The 27,364-nt window shown below is 44.5% G+C and overlaps 1 pseudogene; it reads left to right on the forward strand.

Moving 5' to 3' along the window:
- LOC106598423 (neuronal cell adhesion molecule-like) overlaps positions 1-27,364 on the forward strand; it is a 172,454-nt pseudogene that overhangs the window by 129,095 nt on the left and 15,995 nt on the right.

Consider the following 27,364-nt stretch of genomic DNA (forward strand, 5'->3'; position numbering starts at 1 on the left):
CCCACCACAGATACAGCCACACTACATTAACCCACCACAGATACAGCCACACTACATTAACCCACCACAGATACAGCAACACTACATTAACCCACCACAGATACAGCCACACTACATTAACCCACCACAGATACAGCCACACTACATTAACCCACCACAGATACAGCCACACTACATTAACCCACCACAGATACAGCAACAATACATTAACCCACCACAGATACAGAAACAATAAATTAACCCACCACAGATACTTCAACAATACATTAACCCACCACAGATACAGCAACACTACATTAACCCACCACAGATACAGCCACACTACATTAACCCACCACAGATACAGCAACACTACATTAACCCACCACAGATACAGCAACACTACATTAATCCACCACAGATACAGCCAATCTACAGCCAATCTACAGCCACACTACATTAACCCACCACAGATACAGCAACAATACATTAACCCACCACAGATACAGCAACAATACATTAACCCACCACAGATACAGCAACAATACATTAACCCACCACAGATACAGCCACACTACATTAACCCACCACAGATACAGCAACAATACATTAACCCACCACAGATTCAGCAACACTATATTAACCCACCACAGATACAGCAACAATACATTAACCCACCACAGATACAGCCACACTACATTAACCCACCACAGATATAGCCAATCTACATTATCCCACCACAGATACAGCCACACTACATTAACCCACCACAGATACAGCCACACTACATTAACCCACCACAGATACAGCAACACTACATTAACCCACCACAGATACAGCAACAATCTACATTAACCCACCACAGATACAGCAACACTACATTAACCCACCACAGATACAGCCACACTACATTAACCCACCACAGATACAGCCACACTACATTAACCCACCACAGATACAGCAACACTACATTAACCCACCACAGATACAGCCACACTACATTAACCCACCACAGATACAGCAACAATACATTAACCCACCACAGATACAGCAACAATACATTAACCCACCACAGATACAGCAACAATACATTAACCCACCACAGATACAGCAACACTACATTAACCCACCACAGATACAGCAACACTACATTAACCCACCACAGATACAGCAACACTACATTAACCCACCACAGATACAGCCAATCTACATTAACCCACCACAGATACAGCCACACTACAGACACACACAGCCACACTACATTAATCCACCACAGATACAGCCATTAACCCACCACAGATACAGCAACAAATAACAACCTATACTGCTGTAAGAGCTTGGATCACAGGACTGGATCACAGAGACAGAGGAAGGTGCCCTTAACTGTGAAATACAACTGCATAGCAATGATAACATCACAGGCACAGATCTGTACACTACACACAGTCTGCGTACCAAATGGCACCCTATTCCCTAACATCCCTATGGGCCTCAGTCTAAAGGAGTGTGGTCTATAGGACATAGGGAGCCGTGTTCCACTTCTTCAACAGCTGTCCGTGAGTTTTAACCCCCACCCCAACTGCCCAACCTCTCTAGCCCTCTGTGGTTGTCAAATGGTACCCTACTGCCTAACATAGACCCCTGTGCGCCCTTGTCAGAAGTAGTGCACTATGTAGGGAATAGGGTGCCATTTGGGATGCATTCAAAAAAATATGTCAAGAGTCCTTTCAGATAACTGAGTATTGCAGCTTGGCAACAGTACAATTTTCCATCTCCGGCAGGCCCTTCCATCTCCGGGCGTTTGATTGGCAGGCTCTTCCATCTCCATCCGTTTCATTGGCAGGCTCTTCCATCTCCATGCGTTTGATTGGCAGGCTCTTCTATCTCCATGCGTTTGATTGGCAGGCTCTTCCATCTCCGGGCGTTTGATTCACAGGCTATTCCATCTTCGGGCGTTTGATTGGCAGGCTCTTCTATCTCTGGGCGTTTGATTGGCAGGCTCTTCTATCTCTGGGCGTTTGATTGGCAGGCCCTTCCATCTCCGAGCGTTTGATTCACAGGCTATTCCATCTTCGGGCGTTTGATTGGCAGGCTCTTCCATCTCTGGGAGTTTTATTGGCAGGCTCTTCCATCTCCGAGCGTTTGATTGGCAGGCTCTTCTATCTCTGGGCGTTTGATTGGCAGGCTCTTCTATCTCTGGGCGTTTTATTGGCAGGCTCTTCCATCTCTGGGCGTTTTATTGGCAGGCTCTTCCATCTCCATGCGTTTGATTGGCAGGCTATTCCATCTCCAAGCGTTTGATTCACAGGCTATTCCATCTCCGAGTGTTTGATTGGCAGGCTCTTCCACCTCCATGCGTTTGATTGGCAGGCCCTTCCATCTCCAAGCGTTTGATTCACAGGCTCTTCCATCTCCGGGTGTTTGATTGGCAGGCTCTTCCACCTCCATGCGTTTGATTGGCAGGCCCTTCCATCTCCAAGCGTTTGATTCACAGGCTCTTCCATCTTCGGGCGTTTGATTGGCAGGCTCTTCCATCTCCGGGCATTTGATTGGCAGGCTCTTCCATCTCCGGGCATTTGATTGGCAGGCTCTTCCATCTCCGGGCATTTGATTGGCAGGCTCTTCCATCTCCGGGCATTTGATTGGCAGGCTCTTCCATCTCCGGGCATTTGATTAGCAGGCTCTTCCATCTCCGGGCATTTGATTGGCAGGCTCTTTCATCTCCAGGCATTTGATTGGCAGGCTCTTCCATCTCCGGGTGTTTGATTGGTAGGCTCTTCCATCTCCGGGCATTTGATTGGCAGGCTCTACCATCTCCGGGCGTTTGATTGGCAGGCTCTTCCATCTCCGGGCATTTGATTGGCAGGCTCTTCCATCTCCGGGCATTTGATTGGCAGGCTCTTCCATCTCCGGGCGTTTGATTGGCAGGCTCTTCCATCTCCGGGCATTTGATTGGCAGGCTCTTCCATCTCCGGGCATTTGATTGGCAGGCTCTTCCATCTCCGGGCGTTTGATTGGCAGGCTCTTCCATCTCCGGGCATTTGATTGGCAGGCTCTTCCATCTCCGGGCGTTTGATTGGCAGGCTCTTCCATCTCCGGGCATTTGATTGGCAGGCTCATTCTTTGGCAGTGAGTTTGTTGTTGTTTTTCTTTCTGCCTTGAGACATTTCAAGTTCTCCCCTCCTGAGGGGGCAATGCATACCATATCTATGGCAACCATCAGTTGCCATGGCACTGTGGGTGTGCTGGGTGTCATTTGTTCCAGAAGTTGACATCTGACTAGTATGAATGTTGTGTTTTTTCATTTAAAAGGGTTTTATTGGTATGGTATGAAGTATTGTATATTTGCTCAAAATGTGGTGGAATGTCGTTGGAAGACTATTGCTGCAAAAGTCAGAAACAAGGGGTGATTCGACATAAATGCTCCCCTAGATTTATGCCCATTGGTTGACCGAAAGGGAAGTGATTATTTCACGAGTGATCCCTTAGGTTAACCAGGAAGCGTGGTGGAATTGCGTTAGTGTGCCATGTTCATTGGCTGAAATTAAGAGGTGAATGATATTCCACACACTTACTAATGGTAAAGAGGAGGAGAGACGTGATGCTATCCTGATGACATTATTAACACTCCATACCAGTACCTGCTATCCTGATGAGGTAACATTATTAACACTCCATACCAGTACCTGCTATCCTGATGAGGTAACATTATTAATACTCCATACCAGTACCTGCTATCCTGATGAGGTAACATTATTAATACTCCATACCAGTACCTGCTATCCTGACGAGGTAACATTATTAACACTCCATACCAATACCAGCTATCCTGATGAGGTAACATTATTAACACTCCATACCAATACCTGCTATCCTGACGAGGTAACATTATTAACACTCCATACCAATACCTGCTATCCTGACGAGGTAACATTATTAACACTCCATACCAATACCTGCTATGATTGTGAGGTGTCATTAAAACCACTACTATATAAATTAAATACATGTTATGAAGGTGAGCGAGATAGGAAGTGATGTGAATTATAGAGTTTACCAGATGAATGAAGTGACGATCCATTCAGACCAGCCTTACTGATTCAACTTTCGTAACAACTCCTCTCCTCTCCTCTCCTCTCCTCTCCTCTCCTCTCCTCTCCTCTCCTCTCCTCTCCTCTCCTCTCCTCTCCTCTCCTCTCCTCTCCTCTCCTCTCCTCTCCTCTCCTCTCCTCTCCTCTCCTCTCCTCTCTTGTCCTATTCTTCTCTTCTCCTCTCCTCTCCAGCCAACCAGGCCTGGTGTGCTGACACGAGCTAGAATAGAGAATACCATCTCCCTACAGTTACACTATTCTTCCTTAACAGCTCAGCCTTGGACAGGTCCCTCTGTCCACTGAGTTTCTTTCTCAAGAGCTCAGCCTTGGACAGGTCACTCTGTCCACTGTGATGATTCTTCCTCAACAGCTCAGCCTTGGACAGGTTACTCTGTCCACTGTGATTCTTCCTCAACAGCTCAGCCTTGGACAGGTCACTCTGTCCACTGAGATTCTTCCTCAACAGCTCAGCCTTGGACAGGTCACTCTGTCCACTGTGATTCTTCCTCAACAGCTCAGCCTTGGACAGGTCACTCTGTCCACTGTGATTCTTCCTCAACAGCTCAGCCTTGGACAGGTCTCTCTGTCCAATGTGATTCTTCCTCAACAGCTCAGCCTTGGACAAGTACCTCTGTCCACTGTGATTCTTCCTCAACAGCTCAGCCTTGGACAAGTACCTCTGTCCACTGTGATTCTTCCTCAATAGCTCAGCCTTGGACAGGTCCCTCTGTCCACTGTGATTCTTCCTCAACAGCTCAGCCTTGGACATGTCCCTCTGTCCACTGTGATTCTTCCTCAACAGCTCAGCCTTGGACATGTCCCTCTGTCCACTGTGATTCTTCCTCAACAGCTCAGCCTTGGACATGTCCCTCTCTCCACTGTGATTCTTCCTCAACAGCTCAGCCTTGGACATGTCCCTCTCTCCACTGTGAACAATGCCAATGTGAATCAATGTGAATCACACACAATGTCAATGTGAATCACACACAATGTGAATTATAGACTACATGGGTCATTGTATTCCTACATTACCATAGCTAGCCTGTTGATACTAGCTAATATTAGCCATTAGAATGAATGGATTAAAGTGAATGTAGCCAGATACATGTTTCCTGTCTATTCCCTGTGGTGCAGTTTTTTAGAGACTATTACTGATACTAACACATTCAGTGTCTTCTAACCTCTTTTGTTGTTGACAACAGAAGTGTGTCCATGTCGCCGTCCCTTCATGTGTAATAGGATCCTTATGGCTGACAGCGGTGCTTTCTACCCTACTGCGGCTGTTCTGTGATTGTCACGGTTAAGCAATCAATCAATCCCACTTATTTATAAAGCCTTTTTTACATCAGCAGATGTCACAAAGTACTTATACAGAAACCCAGCCTAAAACCCCAAACAGCAAGCAATGCAGATGTAGAAGCACGGTGGCTAGGAAAAACTCCCTAGAAAGGCTGGAACCTAGGAAGAAACCTAGAGAGTAACCAGGCTCTGAGGAGTGGCCAGTCCTCTTCTGGCTGTGCCGGGTAGAGATTATAACAGTACATGGCCAAGATGTTCAAACATTCATAGATGACCAGCAGGGTCAAATAATAATCACAGTGGTTGTCGAGGGTTCAACAGGTCAGCACCTCAAGAGTAAATGTCAGTTAGCTTTTCATAGCTGAGCATTCAGAGGTCGAAACAGCAGGTGTGGTAGAGAGGGAGACAGAGATTTGAGAGAGAGGGATAGAGAGGGGGAGAGGGAGAGGGAAAGGGAGAGAGAGAGGGAGAGGGAAAGGGAGAGAGAGGGAAAGGGAGAGAGAGAGGGAAAGGGAGAGAGAGGGAAAGGGAGAGGGAGAGAGAGAGGAAGAGAGAGGGGGAGAGGGAGAGAGAGGGGGAGGGAGAGAGAAAGGGAAAGGGAGAGAGAGAGGGAGATGGAAAGGGAGAGAGAGAGGGAAAGGGAGAGAGAGGGTTGAAAACTCAGGTCTGGGACAATGTACCATGTCCGGTGAACACTTCTCACCTGTGGTCTGTGGTTACAGCCAAACACACTACTGCCAGTCCAGTTCCAATCCTTGCTGGAGCACTGAGACCTGCTGTACACTGTAGTGTTCATAGGTATCCTTTGACGACTTAGGTGCCCTTGGCGGTTTTCTGTTTTGTGATTGTTTGAAGTTCTTTGTTGAATTGACGTGTTAAGATAATCTAATGGTGTACATCAATTTCACTTTGCATTAATGTAATTTCTTAAGTAGTTCTTACTGCACTGCTGCATGGGCAGTATCTAAGGTAGATCCTAATGAACAAAACTCTCTGTTCTGTCTGTCTGTCTGTCTGTCTGTCTGTCTGTCTGTCTGTCTGTCTGTCTGTCTGTCTGTCTGTCTGTCTGTCTGTCTGTCTGTCTGTCTGTCTGTCTGTCTGTCTGTCTGTCTGTCTGTCTGTCTGTCTGTCTCTCTTTCTCTCTCTCTCTTTCTCTCTCTTCTCTCTCTCTCTTTCTCTCTCTCTCTTTCTCTCTCTCTCTCTTTCTCTCTCTCTCTCTCTCTCTCTCTCTCTCTCTCTCTCTCTCAGCTGACTGGCTGGGGTGGTGGATACCCTGCTTGTCCCTCACGTAGTCCTGATTGTGGAGAGCTCTGACCAGGGGGGAAGACTTTTAACGTGACACGCTGGACCATGGACAGGAAGTGGAAATGGGTGCTGAGCAGCGGTGCTTTGCTGGTGATATTCCTTGGTCGCATGACCACAGCCTTAGAAGTGCCTCTTGACCGTAAGTACAGCAGGATATGGTGACTGTAGATCACAATATTGAATGGGTACTGTATTATTTTGTTACTGGAATTATTTGTTTTCAGATTTCATGACATTACTGGTTACAAGTTAGTATATAGAGGGTTTGGAAGCATCCAGTCAATTTACCATAGATACAGTAGCTCCCGTCCAGTGACTTGCATCTCAACAACACTGTATGGTGACATGATATGCATGTTGGGACAGATCTCACATGATGATTTAGTTCAACCACAGTGGAGAGGAATCCTCTAGTACTGTCTTGCCACATTGTATGCATCCCAAATGGCACCCTAATCCCTTTATAGTGCACTACTTCTGACCAGAGCCCTATGCACGCTGGTCAAAAGTAGTGCACTACAGTATATAGGGAATAGGCTGTCATTTGGCACTCAGACATTACCCACATTATCTTTATCTGCCTGTTGACTAATACTTAGCTTTCCTCACCTTCCGCAACGTTTTTATGACCATTCATGGGGGACAAAAAGCTAAGGTTCTGGAAGGATGTAAGTGATGGGTCCATGACTCTGACTCTGCTGTGAGATGTGCTGTGGAGTGATGGAGTGTGGAGATCTTACTGTTGTGGGGATTGGAGTGACGTTGCTAAATTTGCATGCAGCTATTTTGGCCCCTGTGTTTACAAACAAGCTTTTTATTGAGGTTTGTGATTTCATGTTTGTTACTGATGTTTGAACCATTTAATTGAATGGGAATACAATTATCATCCATAGGAATAATAAGATGAAGTGATGATATACATGTAGCATGTTCTCTAGTTGTCTAGTAGTCCACTAGACAATGTGCTGTGGTTGATCGCTACAGGAAGTGTTTGCTGCATCTTATCCTGCTGAGTGCATGCTCTTTACTTTTCCTTCCATTTGATTTAATGCTGGCTAACGTGTTGCTAACGTGTTGCTAACGTGTTGCTAACGTGTTGCTAACGTGTTGCGTCTGCTTCTCTCTCTGAGTGAGTGTGTGTGTGTGCATATGTGTGTGTTTGTGAGTGTGTGTGTCTCTCTCTCACTGTGTGTGTGTGTGTGTACATTGTGGAGTGAAGTGTGTATAGATTTACCTCTGTTTAACACTCCTCTTACCCCTCTCCTCCAGTACCACAGCCTCCCACTATAACCCACCAATCACCTAAGGATTTCATCATCGACCCTCGGGAGAACATCCTCATCTACTGTGAGGCCAAAGGGAAGCCGCATCCCAGGTGAGTGGAATGCTGTGTGAATAAATCCCCATGGAGACCATTACCATAGAGACCCATCGTCCATCGCTTTAGTAACACTTGACTGTGACACCTGACTGCGCCTAACTACCTACAGTTAAGTAGAAACTCCCTCTTGAGGGTCTCTACACTCTTAGAAATAAAAGGTGGTATCTTGAATCAAAAAGGGTTATTTGGCTGTCCCCATAGGAGAACCCTTTAAGGTTACAGATACACCATTAGACACACCACCACCTACAGTACTGACCCTCAAGAGGAGGTTTCTAAACCATTAGATACACCACCTACAGTACTGACCCTCAAGAGGAGGTTTCTAAACCATTAGATACATCACCACCTACAGTACTGACCCTCAAGAGGAGGTTTCTAAACCATTAGATACACCACCTACAGTACTGACCCTCAAGAGGAGGTTTCTAAACCATTAGATACACCACCTACAGTACTGACCCTCAAGAGGAGGTTTCTAAACTATTAGATACACCACCTACAGTACTGACCCTCAAGAGGAGGTTTCTAAACTATTAGATACATCACCACCTACAGTACTGACCCTCAAGAGGAGGTTTCTAAACCATTAGATACACCACCTACAGTACTGACCCTCAAGAGGAGGTTTCTAAACCATTAGATACATCACCACCTACAGTACTGACCCTCAAGAGGAGGTTTCTAAACTATTAGATACATCACCACCTACAGTACTGACCCTCAAGAGGAGGTTTCTAAACTATTAGATACATCACCACCTACAGTACTGACCCTCAAGAGGAGGTTTCTAAACTATTAGATACATCACCACCTACAGTACTGACCCTCAAGAGGAGGTTTCTAAACCATTAGATACACCACCTACAGTACTGACCCTCAAGAGGAGGTTTCTAAACCATTAGATACACCACCTTGTCACGTCCTGACCAGCAGAGGGAGCAATTGGATTAGTTTTGGTCAGGATGTGGCAGGGTTTTGTGTGTTAAGTGTTGTGTTGGTGATTGGACTCCCAATTGAAGGCAGGTGTGTTGAGTTGCCTTTGATTGGGAGTCCTATATAGTAGTGTGTGTTTTTCTTTGGGGTTGTGGGTAGTTGTTCTTGCATTGCGTTTTGTGTGCCTGCAAGACTGTTGCTGTCGTCTATTGTTTTTGTCCGGTGGATGCTTTACTCCTTTTTTGAATTAAAATATGAGTATCCACATTCCTGCTGCGCCTTGGTCCATTTCTGAAGACAGCTGTGACACACCTACAGTACTGACCCTCTAGAGGAGGTTTCTAAACCATTAGATACACCACCTACAGTACTGACCCTCAAGAGGAGGTTTCTAAACCATTAGATACATCACCACCTACAGTACTGACCCTCAAGAGGAGGTTTCTAAACTATTAGATACATCACCTACAGTACTGACCCTCAAGAGGAGGTTTCTAAACCATTAGATACACCACCTACAGTACTGACCCTCAAGAGGAGGTTTCTAAACCATTAGATACACCACCTACAGTACTGACCCTCAAGAGGAGGTTTCTAAACTATTAGATACATCACCACCTACAGTACTGACCCTCAAGAGGAGGTTTCTAAACTATTAGATACACCACCTACAGTACTGACCCTCAAGAGGAGGTTTCTAAACCATTAGATACACCACCTTGTCACGTCCTGACCAGCAGAGGGAGCAATTGGATTAGTTTTGGTCAGGATGTGGCAGGGTTTTGTGTGTTAAGTGTTGTGTTGGTGATTGGACTCCCAATTGAAGGCAGGTGTGTTGAGTTGCCTTTGATTGGGAGTCCTATATAGTAGTGTGTGTTTTTCTTTGGGGTTGTGGGTAGTTGTTCTTGCATTGCGTTTTGTGTGCCTGCAAGACTGTTGCTGTCGTCTATTGTTTTTGTCCGGTGGATGCTTTACTCCTTTTTTGAATTAAAATATGAGTATCCACATTCCTGCTGCGCCTTGGTCCATTTCTGAAGACAGCTGTGACACACCTACAGTACTGACCCTCTAGAGGAGGTTTCTAAACCATTAGATACACCACCTACAGTACTGACCCTCAAGAGGAGGTTTCTAAACTATTAGATACATCACCACCTACAGTACTGACCCTCAAGAGGAGGTTTCTAAACCATTAGATACACCACCTACAGTACTGACCCTCAAGAGGAGGTTTCTAAACTATTAGATACATCACCTACAGTACTGACCCTCAAGAGGAGGTTTCTAAACCATCTACCCTCAAGAGGAGGTTTCTAAACCATTAGATACACCACCTACAGTACTGACCCTCAAGAGGGGTTCTATCCTCCCTCAGTTCTCAAGAGGAGGTTTCTAAACTATTAGATACATCACCTACAGTACTGACCCTCAAGAGATCACCATTAGATACACCACCTACAGTACTGACCCTCAAGAGGAGGTTTCTAAACCATTAGATACACCACCTACAGTACTGACCCTCAAGAGGAGGTTTCTAAACTATTAGATACACCACCTACAGTACTGACCCTCAAGAGGAGGTTTCCAAATGAATCACATGATTCCCAATGACTAGTCATTGTTATTCAGCCCTATTCCATGTAGTGTCAATTACATTTTCTACTGTACTGTACTGTACTGTGCTGTACTGTACTGTACTCTACTCTACTCTACTCTACTCTACTCTACTCTACTCTACTCTAGCCTACTTTAACCCCTTATGTTTCATCCAGCTTTTCCTGGACACGGAATGGGACACATTTTGACGTGGAGAAGGACTCTAAGGTGTTGATGAAGCCGAGCTCAGGGACGCTGGTCATAGACATCAGTGGGGAGAAGGCTGAGGCCTACGAGGGGATATACCAGTGTACCGCACGCAACGAGCACGGGACTGCAGTTTCCAACAACATCGTCATCAGACAGTCGAGTAAGAACCGTTATTTCCAACTGTTACTGAGCCTGTCTTTACCCTGAGCCTGTCTTTAACCTGAGCCTGTCTTTAACCTTAGCCTGTCTTTAACCTTAGCCTGTCTTTACCCTGAGCCTGTCTTTACCCTGAGCCTGTCTTTACCCAGAGCCTGTCTTTAACCTTAGCCTGTCTTTAACCTTAGCCTGTCTTTACCCTGAGCCTGTCTTTAACCTGAGCCTGTCTTTAACCTTAGCCTGTCTTTAACCTTAGCCTGTCTTTACCCTGAGCCTGTCTTTACCCTGAGCCTGTCTTTACCCAGAGCCTGTCTTTAACCTTAGCCTGTCTTTAACCTTAGCCTGTCTTTAACCTTAGCCTGTCTTTAACCTTAGCCTGTCTTTACCCTGAGCCTGTCTTTAACCTTAGCCTGTTTTTAACCTTAGCCTGTTTTTAACCTTAGCCTGTTTTTAACCTTAGCCTGTCTTTAACCATAGCCTGTTTTTAACCTTAATCTGTCTTTAACCTGAGCCTGTCTTTAACCTTAGCCTGTTTTTAACCTTAGCCAACCTTAGTACAACTCTTTTACCCTGGGATTCCAGCCATAACAAACCTATCCACTTTGTAAACTCTCCCTGAAGGAATGATGAATCTGTATTGAACAAGTATTACAATCAGCAGATATTTTCAATGTCTTTACAGATTATAGTTAACCATTCTGATATTTTAAAGACATAACTCACTGTTGTACATTTTAAACAGGGCCCCTACCTCCCTGTAGAACATTTTAAACAGGGCCCCTACCTCCCTGTAGAACATTTTAAACAGGGCCCCTACCTCCCTGTTGTACATTTTAAACAGGGCCCCTACCTCCCCTGTAGAACATTTTAAACAGGGCCCCTACCTCCCTGTAGAACATTTTAAACAGGGCCCCTACCTCCCTGTAGAACATTTTAAACAGGGCCCCTACCTCCCTGTAGAACATTTTAAACAGGGCCCCTACCTCCCTGTAGAACATTTTAAACAGGGCCCCTACCTCCCTGTAGAACATTTTAAACAGGGCCCCTACCTCCCTGTTGTACATTTTAAACAGGGCCCCTAGCTCCCTGTTGTACATTTTAAACAGGGCCCCTACCTCCCTGTAGAACATTTTAAACAGGGCCCCTACCTCCCTGTTGTACATTTTAAACAGGGCCCCTACCTCCCTGTTGAACATTTTAAACAGGGCCCCTACCTCCCTGTTGTACATTTTAAACAGGGCCCCTACCTCCCTGTTGTACATTTTAAACAGGGCCCCTACCTCCCTGTAGAACATTTTAAACAGGGCCCCTACCTCCCTGTTGTACATTTTAAACAGGGCCCCTACCTCCCTGTAGAACATTTTAAACAGGGCCCCTACCTCCCTGTAGAACATTTTAAACAGGGCCCCTACCTCCCTGTTGAACATTTTAAACAGGGCCCCTACCTCCCTGTAGAACATTTTAAACAGGGCCCCTACCTCCCTGTAGAACATTTTAAACAGGGCCCCTACCTCCCTGTAGAACATTTTAAACAGGGCCCCTACCTCCCTGTTGTACATTTTAAACAGGGCCCCTACCTCCCTGTTGTACATTTTAAACAGGGCCCCTACCTCCCCTGTTGAACATTTTAAACAGGGCCCCTACCTCCCTGTTGAACATTTTAAACAGGGCCCCTACCTCCCTGTTGTACATTTAAACAGGGCCCCTAACTCCCCTGTTGTACAGGGCCCCTACCTCCCTGTTGAACATTTTAAACAGGGCCCCTAACTCCCCTGTTGTACAGGGCCCCTACATCCCTGTTGAACATTTTAAACAGGGCCCCTAACTCCCTGTTGTACAGGGCCCCTACCTCCCTGTTGAACATTTTAAACAGGGCCCCTACCTCCCTGTTGAACATTTTAAACAGGGCCCCTACCTCCAATTTTCCCTGTTGTACATTTTACACAGGGCCCCTACCTCACGGCTGTCTGTATGATGTCTGTTTGTGTGACACAGGGTCCCCCTTGTGGTCGAAGGAGAGGAAAGAGGCAATCATGGTACAGGTGGGAGTGTCTCTGGTGCTGCAGTGTCGACCCCCTGCAGGCCTGCCCCCTCCCATCATCTTCTGGATGGACAACAGTAAGTCTTCAAGGGGTTTCATACATTTCTACATCAGTGTTGTGTGTTGGCTTACATCCAGACAGTATGCTGTAAACTCCAATTCTAGAAGTCATATTGCCGGACTGTGCAATACAATGTGTTCTGAGATTATATAGGGTCTGTTTTTAGTTGTTAGTAAGCATCAATATTTAGTGTAATTGTATACAGTCATCATGTGTAAAATATTTCATGTGCTACATCATCTCTTCCTCTTCTCTCCCCCCCCGTAGACTTCCAGCGCCTGCCTCAGAACACGCGTGTGTCCCAGGCGTTAAACGGAGACCTGTACTTCTCTAACGTCCTATTGGACGACACCAGGAACGACTACATCTGTTACGCCCGCTTCCCCCACACACAGACCATCCAGCAGAAACAACCCATCACTGTCAAAGTCCTGGACAGTAAGTGTCCATCCCACTCAGCACAGAGGCTTTTAACCAGTCCCAGTGGGTTCCTAAACCTTAGATGTTTGCTGATCTGTAAGGTGGAAGCTCCACCTCTACACTGTTTATACCTATCGATACCCTTCAGATCTGTAAACAAGGGTTAGGGCCAAGGCGAAGGGAGCAAATTTGGGCAAGACGGTCTTTGTCCTGGGCTGTCCCTGGGTCCTCCCTTCCCTGAGTTGTCTGGTCCTATCTGAGTGTTAGCGGACACCTTGACATTTTGTCATTGTATGTTTACATGTTTCTGTGCATCTTCACATTGCCTTGTTTTGCAATATTTTAATATAGTGACAATCTTCTAGAATATTTTGTAATACTCATCATTGGAATGTGTGAGGGATTTTTTAACTGTCCTTTCATGTTGCTGTTGTTTGATGATATTTGTTTGATGATATCCCTTTCTCTAAACTGAATCTCCCCATGGTTGTTCCCTGTAGATGTCTATGTAGTACTGCATGCTCATGATGTTCTGATTGATTTTTACAGTGGATGCAATCAATGAAACTGTGGCAGCTATGTACAATTATACGAACAATTTATTTGTTGGTGAGTGCTGGTTTACCCCCTTACCCCAAAGTGAACCCAGCCCCATCCCAACTCCTCCTTTTATTCTAACCTACCTGGAATATACCTGACCCACCTGACTCCAACACCTGTAGTATAACCTACCTGGAATATACCTGACCCACCTGACTCCAACACCTGTAGTATAACCTACCTGGAATATACCTGACCCACCTAACTCCAACACCTGTAGTATAACCTACCTGGAATATACCTGACCCACCTGCCTCCAACACCTGTAGTATAACCTACCTGGAATATACCTGACCCACCTGACTCCAACACCTGTAGTATAACCTACCTGGCATATACCTGACCCACCTGACTCCAACACCTGTAGTATAACCTACCTGGAATATACCTGACCCACCTGACTCCAACACCTGTAGTATAACCTACCTGGAATATATCTGACCCACCTGACTCCAACACCTGTAGTATAACCTACCTGGAATATACCTGACCCACCTGCCTCCAACACCTGTAGTATAACCTACCTGGAATATACCTGACTCCAACACATGTAGTATAACCTACCTGGAATATACCTGACCCACCTGACTCCAACACCTGTAGTATAACCTACCTGGAGTATACCTGACCCACCTGACTCCAACACCTGTAGTATAACCTACCTGGAATATACCTGACCCACCTGACTCCAACACCTGTAGTATAACCTACCTGGAATATACCTGACCCACCTGACTCCAACACCTGTAGTATAACCTACCTGGAATATACCTGACCAACCTGACTCCAACACCTGTAGTATAACCTACCTGGAATATACCTGACCCACCTGACTCCAACACCTGTAGTATAACCTACCTGGAATATACCTGACCAACCTGACTCCAACACCTGTAGTATAACCTACCTGGAATATACCTGACCCACCTAACTCCAACACCTGTAGTATAACCTACCTGGAATATACCTGACCCACCTAACTCCAACACCTGTAGTATAACCTACCTGGAATATACCTGACCCACCTGACTCCAACACCTGTAGTATAACCTACCTGGAATATACCTGACCAACCTGACTCCAACACCTGTAGTATAACCTACCTGGAATATACCTGACCTGATCATCTACTCCCAACCTCATCCAGTGTGACTAAATTAACATTGATAACATAATATAACAAAATAACATCAAACAATGTTAATTACATTCCATAACCAAACCCTCTCCCTTTACCCTGTACTGTGTTAACTTAGCTTACCTTCTCACTTGGAAAACCAAATGCCTAAAAGGTGGATTCATTTGTAGGAAACCCATCAAGAAAAAGCAACCAATCAAATCCATTTTCTTTACTGCAATGGATGTTCCTTTCTTTGGATGGATATTCCTTCCAAACCAATGGTATTCATCTACTAATGTTAACCAATGGGCATTCATCTACTAACGTTAACCATAAGCTTCTCATTAGTTTAGCATTATTCATAGTAAAAAGGATGCTCCTCCTAGTTTAAATTCAACACATAACCCAATAGTTAGATGATGAAATCCAAAGTGAAGCACACAGCATACAGGACTAGTATGATGAAACTCTTGTCTGAGCCGTATACAGTATTTTCTCCCTCTCTCATCTAGATCTTTCCATGTTCTTTTAATGTAAGTCTCTGACCCTGAAAAAGGCATGCATGGAAAGATCATTAAACACAATCTGTGTTCTGTCCATCCAATCAGCGGTTCACGTCAATGTGCTGTATACCACACATTCCCCCCAGCTCTACTCACTCAATCTAGTCTCATTGTAAAATGACCCGTAAGAGATTTACCAAGACCTTTCAGTAAGGGCTTGCTTAGGGCTAAACATGTCAGAATCATAGCAGCCGTAGCTAGCATGAGGCTAAAATCTGTCATATGATTATATCGAGGAAGGATACTAAGTGAGAGATCCTAGATCCCTTGGTTGTCATGGCAACAGATTGACGACTGGACGGCCTGACTCTCCAGGTGTTGTGTGTCTACTTTAGACCAGTGGTCCTATATAGTGCACTATGGGGAAAAGGGAGCCATTTGGGAAGCAGCCTGTGAAAGGGCCAACGTAGGGCCTGCCTGGCTACAGTTAACTCATTATATATCCACTATCACAGTCCATAACAGCACGGGATATTACTACTATCCTTTAATAGTCTATATGCCGCTGGTGCTGGACTACTGGCTCTACGAACTGAATGGTCACAGCTAGCTACAGACAGTTATAGCCTTTCCACAATTCAGCAACTATATTTACCCACCACCCAGGTCAGTGAAGTACTATTTAGCTTGGCTCAGCTCGGATTGGCTCAGTAGTGTGAACAGGGTATAAGAGGGTGTGGTTCTGGTGGTGAGATGATTGTGTTTCCTGTCCTGTTCTCCAGACAGTCCATCGGGGGAGCGGCGACCCAGCTTCATGGCTCCTCTGGGGCGGAGCAGCACCCAGATGGCCCTGAGGGGAGGGGTTCTGGAGCTAGAGTGTATCGCTGAAGGACTGTAAGTACGCCCACAACACTGCATGAACAAGACTGCTGGGCACAAGGTTTTTACTTCTGTTTTTGCACAAGGGCAGGTTGATTTGTTTAATCTTTGTATGTGACATTCAGCAATACTACTTTGTTGCCTTGTCAAGACAACAACATGTTTGGTATTGCAAAATCAGGCTGGTTACCTAGACAACATTTGACTAGCTGTCTGTCTGTTCTTGGACTGTGGACAATACACAGATATTGGTAAGTGATTTATTTTGTTGATGTTGTTTCTGCTAGCCCGACTCCGGAGGTGTCCTGGTATAAGGAGAGTGGCGATCTTCCTAGCAGCCGGATGTCCTTCCACAACTTCCAGAAGACGTTGAAGATCGCAGATGTGATGGAGGCGGACGCCGGGGACTACCGCTGCACGGCCAAGAACAGCCTAGGTTCCGCCCATCACACCATCAAAGTCAACGTCAAAGGTCTGTGACACAACGAAGAGTTTGGGCTAGAGGGAATTTGTGGAGAAATGTTCCTAACACTAGTACCTTTACAGTGTTACCGTAACAGTAATGTTCCTAACACTAGTACCTTTACAGTGTTACCGTAACAGTAATGTTCCTAACACTAGTACCTTTACAGTGTTACCGTAAGAGTAATGTTCCTAACACTAATACCTTTACAGTGTTACCGTAACAGTAATGTTCCTAACACTAGTACCTTTACAGTGTTACCGTAACAGTAATGTTCCTAACACTAGTACCTTTACAGTGTTACCGTAACAGTAATGTTCCTAACACTAGTACCTTTACAGTGTTACCGTAACAGTAATGTTCCTACCACTAGTACCTTTACAGTGTTACCGTAACAGTAATGTTCCTAACACTAGTACCTTTACAGTGTTACCGTAACAGTAATGTTCCTAACACTAGTACCTTTACAGTGTTACCGTAACAGTAATGTTCCTAACACTAGTACCTTTACAGTGTTACCGTAACAGTAATGTTCCTAACACTAGTACCTTTACAGTGTTACCGTAACAGTAATGTTCCTAACACTAGTACCTTTACAGTGTTACCGTAACAGAAATGTTCCTAACACTAGTACCTTTACAGTCTTACCGTAACAGTAATGTTCCTAACACTAGCACCTTTACAGTGTTACCGTAACAGTAATGTTCCTAACACTAGTACCTTTACAGTGTTACCGTAACAGTAATGTTCCTAACACTAGCACCTTTACAGTGTTACCGTAACAGTAATGTTCCTAACACTAGTACCTTTACAGTGTTACCGATTTTAAAAGGGGTATTCTACAGGTCTGTCCCTCTCTCTCTCTTTCTCTGACTATCTTTCACCCCCCCTTCCCCCCAGCGGCTCCGTTCTGGATCAGTGCCCCCAGGAACCTGATCCTGGCCCCGAAGGAGACGGGCATCCTTACCTGCAGGGTCAGTGGAGACCCCAAGCCCCAAATCGCCTGGTCCGTCAACGGAGTCCCCGTCGAAGGTGAGTCTAGTACACTTCCACCCCAGACAGAGGCTCAATGGAACGAATCCTAACTGGAGAAATGCACACTGAAGCGTACATTTACATTTTAGTAATTTAGCAAACGCTCTTATCCAGAGAGATTTATAGTCCGTGTGTTTCACTTAAATAGGTAGAACAGCTGCAGAGCTCATATCCTATTGCATAAATCATTCATTGATGTCAATGAGGGATTTGCACAAAATATGGTGCTGCGCGCAAGTAGAGTATCCAATCAAATTAGGATTCATCCCCTATGTGGCCAGAGCACACATCTATATGATGTTATCTCTCAAGTGAGTATGAACATCCAGATGTGCAGGAGGAAGAGTGAGCAGAGGATTGAATGTGTGACATACTGTATATCTAGCCTGTGATCCCTTGATAGACTCTCCAAAGGACATGAGTCGGAAGGTGGAGGACGACACAGTGATTCTGAGCGACGTCCAGACTGGCTCCAGCGCTGTCTACCAGTGCAACGCCTCCAATGAGTTTGGCTACCTGCTGGCTAATGCTTTTGTCAATGTGCTTGGTGAGTTACTGGAAACACAACCATTGAATCTGCCTTTTAGAATCAGAATATTAAGTCAATAAACAAATAAAAACTCTAAACTCTTGAGCTTTACAACTCTTGAACATTGTTTTGGCCAATGAGAGCATTTTGTGTTCGCTGCATCATTCTCATGTCACGTTATGGTATAGTAATCATTATCAATATTATTTGTTTCTGTTTTCAGCCGAAGCACCAAGGGTGCTGACTCCCCCAACAATGTGTACCAGGTCATCACCAACAATCCTGCCTTCCTGGACTGTGCCTCGTTCGGCTCGCCCATACCAACCATCACATGGTTAGTCCATCTGGCTCTAAGTCTTGCAAGCCAGCCAGCCAGCCAGACTCTAGTCTCACAAGCCAGCCAGCCAGACAGACTCTAGTCTCACAAGCCAGTCAGTCAGACTCTAGTCTCACAAGCCAGTCAGTCAGATTCTAGTCTCACAAGCCAGCCAGCCAGACTCTAGTCTCACAAGCCAGCCAGCCAGACAGACTCTAGTCTCACAAGCCAGTCAGTCAGTTTGCCATCTTGCTTATAAAGTAGGTATAGTACGTCTCCAGTGGTTGCCCAGTAGCTTTTCCACAATCTCAATAACCTTTCTCACAAGAGACACCCCTTAGGGATGTTGTAAAGGGCACTCTGTTAACACTACTCTGTTAACACCACTCTGTTAACACCTATCTGTTAACACCTATCTGTTAAATCTGTTAACACCGCTCTGTTAACACCACTCTGTTAACACCACTCTGTTAACACCTATCTGTTAACACCTATCTGTTAACACCTATCTGGTAACACCACTCTGTTAACACCACTCTGGTAACACCACTCTGTTAACACCACTCTGTTAACAACGCTCTGTTAACACCACTCTGTTAACACCACTCTGTTAACACCACTCTGTTAACAACACTCTGTTAACACCACGCTGTTAACACCACTCTGTTAACACCTCTCTGTTAACTCCACTCTGTTAACACCACTCTGTTAACACCACTCTGTTAACAAATATCTGGTAACACCACTCTGTTAACACCACTCTGGTAACACCACTCTGTTAACACCACTCTGTTAACAACGCTCTGTTAACACCACTCTGTTAACACCACTCTGGTAACACCACTCTGGTAACACCACTCTGTTAACACCACTCTGTTAACACCACTCTGTTAACAACGCTCTGTTAACACCGCTCTGTTAACACCGCTCTGTTAACACCGCTCTGTTAACACCACTCTGTTAACACCACTCTGTTAACACGTTAATGTTAACACCTCTCTGTTAACTCCACTCTGGTTACTCCACTCTGGTAACACCACTGCACTTCCTAATGGAGTTCACTGAGGCTAGTGTGATTGTGAACAGAGAGCTGCTAAATGAATATCACACAGTGTCCTGTAAAGTCCTACAGTCACAAACTGTTCTACATGATCTTCTCCTAAAGAACTGAGCTGATGAATAACTACATTGATGAAGTCTCACAGGGACCCAGTGTTCTAATGTGTTTCCTCTGCAGGTTTAAGGACAGCCAGACCAGTATCCTGAATAGAGACCCATATGTGATCCATAATAATGGTACCTTAGAGATCAACGTAGCCCAGTCCCTGAACAGTGGCAAGTACACCTGTATAGCCTCCAACAACCTGGGAACCAAGGAGAACCATGTCTACCTGGAGGTCAAAGGTCAGACAAGCCTGCTTATAACCTGATTATAATGATTTATGAATGTAGTTATGGACACTTATAATGCATTATGAATGTATTTATAGATGTTGAAATGCTTTATGGATGTATGTATAAATGTTATAATGCTTTATGGATGTATTTATAGATGTTATAATGCTTTATGAATATAGTTATAGACACTTATAATGCTTTATGGATGCATGTATAGATGTTATAATGCTTTATGAATGTATTTATAGATGTTATAATGCTTTATGAATATAGTTATAGACACAATGCTTTATAGATGTATTTGTAAATGTTATAATGCCTTATGAATATAGTTATAGACACTTATAATGCTTTATGGATGTATTTATAGATGTTATAATGCTTTATGAATGTAGTTATAGATGTTTATGACCATCTATCACCTATGGCTGTGTTGTGCATTATTGTGTATTATGCACATAGCTCATAAGGTGTTATGAATGCGCTTATGGTGCATTATGAATGTAGTTATAGACACTTATAATGCATTATGAATGTAGTTATAGACACTTATAATGCATTATGAATGTAGTTATGGACACTTATAATGCATTATGAATGTAGTTATGGGCACTTATTATGCATTATGAATGTAGTTATAGACACTTATAATGCATTATGAATGTAGTTATAGACACTTATAATGCATTATGAATGTATTTATAGACACTTATAATGCATTATGAATGTAGTTATAAATGTTATAATGCATTATGAATGTAGTTCTAGATGTTATAATGCGTTATTAAGAGGGTATTCATATGAAGTGTAACCATATATGTGTGTATTGTCCTTCAGAGCCGACGAGGATCCTGGCCCAGCCAGAGTACATGGTGGTCCAGAGGAACAGGAAGGCAGTGTTTGAGTGTAAAGTTAAACACGACCCCACCCTGATCCCCACCATGAACTGGCTCAAAGACAACGGAGAGCTGCCTGACGACGAGAGGTACTGTAGACCATCTCCTCTATACACACCTTCTCTCTATAGATATGGGTCTGCTATAGGCCAGTGGTGGTCAACCCTAGTCCAGGAGAGATAACGTCCTCCCTGATTCTGACACACCTCATTCTACTAATCAAACTGCTCCTCAGGCCCTCCTCAGGCCCTCCTCAGGCCCCTGCATTAGGTGTGTTACAGCAGGGCTGGAGCAAAAGCCTGAAAAAATCATGTATTTGTTAAATGTATGATTGGATGAGGAGGTTACTGTAAGCATGATTGTCTGACTGTGTGTGGTGGTGTTATGTTAGGTTCTTGGTGGACACTGACAGTCTGACCATCAACGACGTGACAGAGGAGGACGAGGGAACTTACACCTGTGTCATGAACACCACCCTGGACCAGGACTCAGCTAGCGCCATGCTCACCGTCGTTGGTGGGTTTACCTTTATACTTCACATGATGTTTAGCTAACTTATCTTAGGATATACAACACATTGTATCCTTTCATCGTTCTATCAGCTACCTATATTCTATGTCCTCTAGTTACTCTAATGACCATTTGATATGTTTCATCTCTGTGGTAGACACGCATGTACATGTTCTGAATAGTCTGTTAACATCTTTATTTCAATACTTTGTAGTCTGATCTAATGCTCACAGAGTTGTACTACTACAGTGTAGTTATATTGATGATTGACTATAGTAACACTAGTATTTCATAACCAATACTAGAGTGTTGTAATATTGATGATTGACTATAGTAACACTAGTATTTCATAACCAATACTAGAGTGTTGTAATATTGATGATTGACTATAGTAACACTAGTATTTCATAACCAATACTAGAGTGTTGTAATATTGATGATTGACTATAGTAACACTAGTATTTCATAACCAATACTAGAGTGTTGTAATATTGATGATTGACTATAGTAACAGTAGTATTTCATAACCAATACTAGAGTGTTGTAATACTGATGATTGACTATAGTAACACCAGTATTTCATAACCTTCCTGTTGCTGTGTAGTCCTATTCTTCCTCTCTCTGAGACCAGTGTTTTGTCACTAACCTCTCACTCCTATCTGACTCCTGTCCTTGCTCTCTCAGAGGCTACTCCAACTCCTGCTATTGTCTACGGTAAACAACTCTAGTCCTGTTGGCCATATCATCATCATCATTCCTCATCCACTCCTCTCCCTCAGTCCTGAGTGTGTGAGAGCTGACCTTCACCCTTACTGTAGCAGTCCTGTCCGTTTTGTTAGCATGCTATGGCTCTGTTGTGATGCTACTGCAGTGGCATATTGACGTCCGTGACCAGAGAGAACCAGTCTGTGTGTGTTTGAAGTGTCTGGTGTATCATTAGATTGATTCAGTAGTGTGATGAGTATTATTAGTAATAGTAGTAACTATGTCCATCTGACTATTGTGTTTTGGGTTGGAGTTGGATCCTGCTCATTTTGGACTCACGCTCACTTACTCCGTTTATCAAACAAGGCATGCTGACTCCCACCCCCAAAGCATCAGGTGACCTTGTTGTTGTAGTGAGTGGTACTGACACTGTGTTTTCCTCTCCAGAGGAACCAGACCCCCCTACAGACCTGGAGCTGACTGACCAGAGAGAGAGGAGCGTCCAGCTCACCTGGATACCTGGGGACGAACACAACAGCCCCACACAGAGTACTGTATTATAATGAACACAACCTTCAACACAGAGTACTGTATTATAATGAACACAACAGCCCTACACAGGGTACTGTATTATAATGAACACAACAGCCCTACACAGAGTACTGTATTATAATGAACACAACCTTCAACACAGAGTACTGTATTATAATGAACACAACAGCCCTACACAGAGTACTGTATTATAATGAACACAACAGCCCTACACAGAGTACTGTATTATAATGAACACAACAGCCCTACACAGAGTACTGTATTATAATGAACACAACAGCCCTACACAGGGTACTGTATTATAATGAACACAACAGCCCTACACAGAGTACTGTATTATAATGAACACAACAGCCCTACACAGAGTACTGTATTATAATGAACACAACAGCCCTACACAGAGTACTGTATTATAATGAACGCAACAGCCCCACAGAGTACTGTATTATAATGAACACAACAGCCCCACACAGAGTACTGCATTATAATGAACACAACAGCCCTACACAGAGTACTGTATTATAATGAACACAACAGCCCTACACAGAGTACTGTATTATAATGAACACAACAGCCCCACACAGAGTACTGTATTATAATGAACACAACAGCCCCACACAGAGTACTGTATTATTGTCACGGATTTCGTCGTGGTGTTGAAGGGAGGACCAAAATGCAGCGGGTATGTGGATACTCATCTTTTATTTAAACTCAGAAACGCATCCACATGGAAAAAACAATAAACAGTACTCACGACTAGACAGTGTAGCAGGCTCAATCAACGCAGTGCTCACAAACAATTACGAACCAACACACAGACAAACACACCCAATTAATATAGGAATCCCAATCAAAGGCAACACCACACACCTGCCTTCAATTGGAAGTCCACCCCAATTAACTATACATAGAACAACCCAACCTAGACAGAACATGCAAAACACAACTCCTTCTGCCAAGCCCTGACCAAAACTTATACACTTACTCCCTCTGCTGGTCAGGACGTGACATTTATAATGAACACAACAACCCTACACAGAGTACTGTATTATAATAAACACAACAGCCCCACACAGAGTACTGTATTATAATGAACACAACAGCCCTACACAGAGTACTGTATTATAATGAACACAACAGCCCTACACAGAGTACTGTATTATAATGAACACAACAGCCCTACACAGAGTACTGTATTATAATGAACACAACAGCCCTACACAGAGTACTGTATTATAATGAACACAACAGCCCTACACAGAGTACTGTATTATAATGAACACAACAGCCCTACACAGAGTACTGTATTATAATGAACACAACAGCCCTACACAGAGTACTGTATTATAATGAACACAACAGCCCTACACAGAGTACTGTATTATAATGAACACAACAGCCCTACACAGAGTACTGTATTATAATGAACACAACAGCCCTACACAGAGTACTGTATTATAATGAACACAACAGCCCTACACAGAGTACTGTATTATAATGAACACAACAGCCCTACACAGAGTACTGTATTATAATGAACACAACAGCCCTACACAGAGTACTGTATTATAATGAACACAACAGCCCTACACAGAGTACTGCATTATAATGAACACAACAGCCCTACACAGAGTACTGTATTATAATGAACACAACAGCCCTACACAGAGTACTGTATTATAATGAACACAACAGCCCTACACAGAGTACTGTATTATAATGAACACAACAGCCCTACACAGAGTACTGTATTATAATGAACACAACAGCCCCACACAGAGTACTGTATTATAATGAACATAACAGCCCCACACAGAGTACTGTATTATAATGAACACAACAGCCCCTACACAGAGTACTGTATTATAATGAACACAACAGCCCTACACAGAGTACTGTATTATAATGAACACAACAGCCCTACACAGAGTACTGTATTATAATGAACACAACAGCCCCACACAGAGTACTGTATTATAATGAACACGACAGGGTCACTACCGACCCAAGATCCAATCCATTTCCCTCCTCCATCTTCTAACCCCTCCTCCATGTTCTAACCCCTCCTCCATGTTCTAACCCCTCCTCCATGTTCTAACCCCTCCTCCATATTCTATCCCCTCCTCCATGTTCTAACCCCTCCTCCATATTCTATCCCCTCCTCCATGTTCTAACCCCTCCTCCATGTTCTAACCCCTCCTCCATGTTCTAACCCCTCCTCCATGTTCTAACCCCTCCTCCATGTTCTAACCCCTCCTCCATGTTCTAACCCCTTCTCCATGTTCTAACCCCTCCTCCATGTTCTAACCCCTCCTCTATATTCTAACCCCTCCTCCATGTTCTAACCCCTCCTCCATGTTCTAACCCCTCCTCCATATTCTATCCCCTCCTCCATGTTCTAACCCCTCCTCTATATTCTAACCCCTCCTCCATGTTCTAACCCCTCCTCCATGTTCTAACCCCTCCTCCATGTTCTAACCCCTCCTCCATGTTCTAACCCCTCCTCCATGTTCTAACCCCTCCTCCATCTTCTAACCCCTCCTCCATGTTCTAACCCCTCCTCCATATTCTAACCCCTCCTCCATGTTCTAACCCCTCCTCTATATTCTAACCCCTCCTCCATGTTCTAACCCCTCCTCTATATTCTAACCCCTCCTCCATGTTCTAACCCCTCCTCCATGTTCTAACCCCTCCTCCATGTTCTAACCCCCTCCTCCATGTTCTAACCCCTCCTCCATGTTCTAACCCCTCCTCTATATTCTAACCCCTCCTCCATGTTCTAACCCCTCCTCCATGTTCTAACCCCTCCTCCATCTTCTAACCCCTCCTCCATGTTCTAACCCCTCCTCCATATTCTAACCCCTCCTCCATGTTCTAACCCCTCCTCTATATTCTAACCCCTCCTCCATGTTCTAACCCCTCCTCTATATTCTAACCCCTCCTCCATGTTCTAACCCCTCCTCCATGTTCTAACCCCTCCTCCATGTTCTAACCCCTCCTCCATGTTCTAACCCCTCCTCCATGTTCTAACCCCTCCTCCATGTTCTAACCCCTCCTCCATGTTCTAACCCCTCCTCCATGTTCTAACCCCTCCTCCATATTCTAACCCCTCCTCCATGTTCTAACCCCTCCTCCATGTTCTAACCCCTCCTCCATGTTCTAACCCCTCCTCCATGTTGTCTCCCCTCCTCCATGTTCTAACCCCCTCCTCCATGTTCTAACCCCTCCTCCATGTTCTAACCCCTCCTCCATGTTCTAACCCCTCCTCTATATTCTAACCCCTCCTCCATGTTCCCAACCCCTCCTCCATGTTCTAACCCCTCCTCCATGTTCTAACCCCTCCTCCATGTTGTCTCCCCTCCTCCATGTTCTAACCCCTCCTCCATGTTGTCTCCCCTCCCAGAGTTCCTAGTCCAGTATGAGGACCTGCTCCACCAGGCTGGGGTGTGGCACAACCTGACAGAGGAGGAGGGCACCAAGACCACGGCCCACCTGGACCTGTCTCCCTACGCCTACTACTCCTTCAGGGTTCTGGCCTTGAACCATGTGGGCTACAGCCAGCCCAGCCAGCCCTCCAGACAGTACAGGACCAACCCTGCAGGTAAAACTATACTGTGGATCTTACTTTATTGTCAAAGAAATACAAATAGTCTGTTTTGAAACTGTAGAGGTTAGAGGTAGGGATGACTATAGAGGAGATGGTCAGAAGTGTTAGAGTGAGAGGTAGGGATGACTATAGAGGAAGATGGTCAGAAGTGTTAGAGTGAGAGGTAGGGATGACTATAGAGGAAGATGGTCAGAAGTGTTAGAGTGAGCGGTAGGGATGACTATAGAGGAGATGGTCAGAAGTGTTAGAGTGAGAGGTAGGGATGACTATAGAGGAGATGGTCAGAAGTGTTAGAGTGAGAGGTAGGGATGACTATAGAGGAGATGGTCAGAAGTGTTAGAGTGAGAGGTAGGGATGACTATAGAGGAGATGGTCAGAAGTGTTAGAGTGAGAGGTAGGGATGACTATAGAGGAGATGGTCAGAAGTGTTAGAGTGAGAGGTAGGGATGACTATAGAGGAGATGGTCAGAAGTGTTAGAGTGAGAGGTAGGGATGACTATAGAGGAGATGGTCAGAAGTGTTAGAGTGAGAGGTAGGGATGACTATAGAGTAAGAAGGTTCTGATGTACACTGTAGAAAAGGCAAGAGGTTTGGTCTGATCTGTGATCTGTTTGTGATTCTGTTAGCTCCAGATGTGAATCCAACAGATGTCCAAGGTGTTGGAACTGAACATAATAACTTAGTCATCTCATGGAAGGTAAGATCTGCTCCATCTAAAGTATAATCAGTATCATTAGTCTCTATTCAGCAGCCTACAGTGAGCATTCCTGACCCTA

This window comes from Salmo salar, chromosome ssa07 (genome assembly GCF_905237065.1).
Source record: "Salmo salar chromosome ssa07, Ssal_v3.1, whole genome shotgun sequence".
In the NCBI taxonomy this organism is placed as follows: Eukaryota; Metazoa; Chordata; class Actinopteri; order Salmoniformes; family Salmonidae; genus Salmo; species Salmo salar.